Source organism: Elephantulus edwardii, unplaced genomic scaffold (genome assembly GCF_000299155.1).
Source record: "Elephantulus edwardii isolate Elephantulus edwardi_28Jun2011 unplaced genomic scaffold, EleEdw1.0 scaffold00007, whole genome shotgun sequence".
Classification (NCBI taxonomy): domain Eukaryota; kingdom Metazoa; phylum Chordata; class Mammalia; order Macroscelidea; family Macroscelididae; genus Elephantulus; species Elephantulus edwardii.
Genome location: NW_006399757.1, coordinates 17,643,516 through 17,645,706, shown reverse-complemented (window position 1 = coordinate 17,645,706; position 2,191 = coordinate 17,643,516). Strand labels below are relative to the sequence as shown.

General features: G+C 43.5%; 1 pseudogene; it reads right to left on the bottom strand.

Annotated features, from left to right (window-relative positions):
• Positions 1-624: 624 nt before the first annotated feature.
• LOC102854182 lies at positions 625-1,271 on the bottom strand (annotated as a pseudogene).
• Between the last annotated feature and the right edge of the window lie 920 nt (positions 1,272-2,191).

Genomic DNA, 2,191 nt, shown 5'->3' with positions numbered 1-2,191 from the left:
CCAAGATCCATCTAACATCAGCTACAATATCCCTAGTACCACGACCCCTTCTAAACCCAGCCTGGACTTCTGGCAGTTCTCTGCTGATGTTTTTGGATAATCTTCAGTAGAATCTTGCTTGCATGTGAAATCAATGATATTGTTCTGTAGTTTCCACACTCAGTTGGGTCGCCCTTCTTTGGTTTCGACCTAGAGATGATTAAACCAGACTGCTCCTTGGAGTCAAAGATTCTGAAGCTTCATCAGACATACTTTGGACATTTTGCGAGGAGGGACCAGTCCTTGGAAAGTTATGATATGCCTAGGAAGGTGAAGGGACAGCACAGGAGAGGAGGACCCTCTATGAGGTAGATTGATTCAGTGACAGGAGTAGTTGGGGCAGGTGTGTCAGAGACTGTGAGATTGGCACAGGATAGAGCAGGGTTTAGAGCTGTTGTACATAGGGTCACTATAAGTCGCAGGTGACTCAATGGCACATAACATTCAAATAATCGCAAGTATGGAGCATTGAGGGATCAGGAAGGGGGGAAGATCCTCATCTACCATGACAGTGTTAATTATTCTACACTATTGATAGCTGTGCTCCTAGACACAGCTTCTTTTACTTCTCCACTGCACAAGAATTCAGTTGTATATAAAATTGAACTGGCTCAAGAGCAGAGGGAGAGGAGACGTGATGGGTCCATATCCTGCTGTATTGTCATACAATTCAAACAATGGTGCAGCTACCAGCTTGTATTTCTTGGAGCTGCAAACAAAGGCCTTTTCTTTAACTTGAACCAGAAATAACTTTTTAAGTTCCTTAGGCTTTGTGATATGTACAGGAATATATGGACTCTGAGGTAGCTAAAAAATGTGGCCTCTTTCAGTTACTGATGCAATCATCAATGACCAGTCTTACAGGACTCCATTTGATGATCAAGTATCTCTCTCATTAAGCATTGCATTTCTTGAACTTCTTCTTCTCCTGGATTAAGTTTACCACCAGGTACTTTGAAAAAATTGTTCGCAGCTGTCGCAGTAACACATGGGGTAAGCAGTGTTGATATACAATCAGACCTCCTCCTACAGTTCTCCTTATTTGAAATCTGGCTGCAGCAGAGTTGTCCTCGTAAAGAGGCTCTTTTGTGCCAAGTGTGATTAGCAAGAGGGTACAGGTCGATGGTGCACTCCAGGGTGAGGAGCTTAGTTTGCTGAATGTACTTGTTGCTGAATTGGTTGATGACCCAGGGCCAGATAGTCTTCGAGTGACTGGGTGGCATCATGGACATGCTGGAGAGCTTGGGCACTAGGGGCAAGAGGAAAGACTGTCCCTGGGCAGAAGTTACCTGCCTGTGCAACAGATCTCAATTTTGCTTAGTCTTGCCCCAGTGTCACAATCTCGCTGTGGTCCTGGCCATTCTTTCAGTCAATGCAACTGTTATCAACCCACCTCATCAAGAGTGTTCTTCTCCTCCCTTGATGTTTTACTTTTCCAATCATGAAGTCCTGTCCCAAGGAATGGCCCAAAGTCTGTGAGGCTAATTTTCACCACCCTGGCCTCTAAGGAATACTCTAACTGAATGTCTTTCAAGGTATATGTACTTCTTTGGCAGTCACTAATGTATTCAGTCCTCTTTGCCAGCACCACAATTCAAAGCTTCCATTCTTTGTCAGTCCTAAGAAGTCTTTTAAGGCAATCCTACTTTGTCAATCCATTTCTTTCGGGAAAAAGAAGAGGCCCCTCGACCAGATGGATTGACATGGTGGCTGCTGCAATGTCAGTAAGTGTGAGGATGGTACAGGTTAGGTCAGGGTTCACATCTTTTGTCCATGGGGTTGCTATCGGTCAGACTTGACTTGACTGCACCTGACAGCAACAACAACTCTGCATAGGGGTTACAATGAGTTAGAATCGACTCAATGACAACATGTTTGTTATAAACATTACTGATATAAAGGATGGGTGGCCTAAAACTCATAAAAATAATTTCCCCAAAAAGACCATAACTACCAACCAAACAGATATAAGCACACCCATGTTATCACAGCTTTGTTCACAACAGCAAGGAGTTGGAAACAACCTAAGTGCCCATCAACAAACAAATGGCTAGAGAAGCTGTGGTCTATTCACACAATGGAATACTATGCTGCATTGAAAAACAAGGAACTCATGCAATATTATTCAAAATGGGTGACCCTGGAGGACATT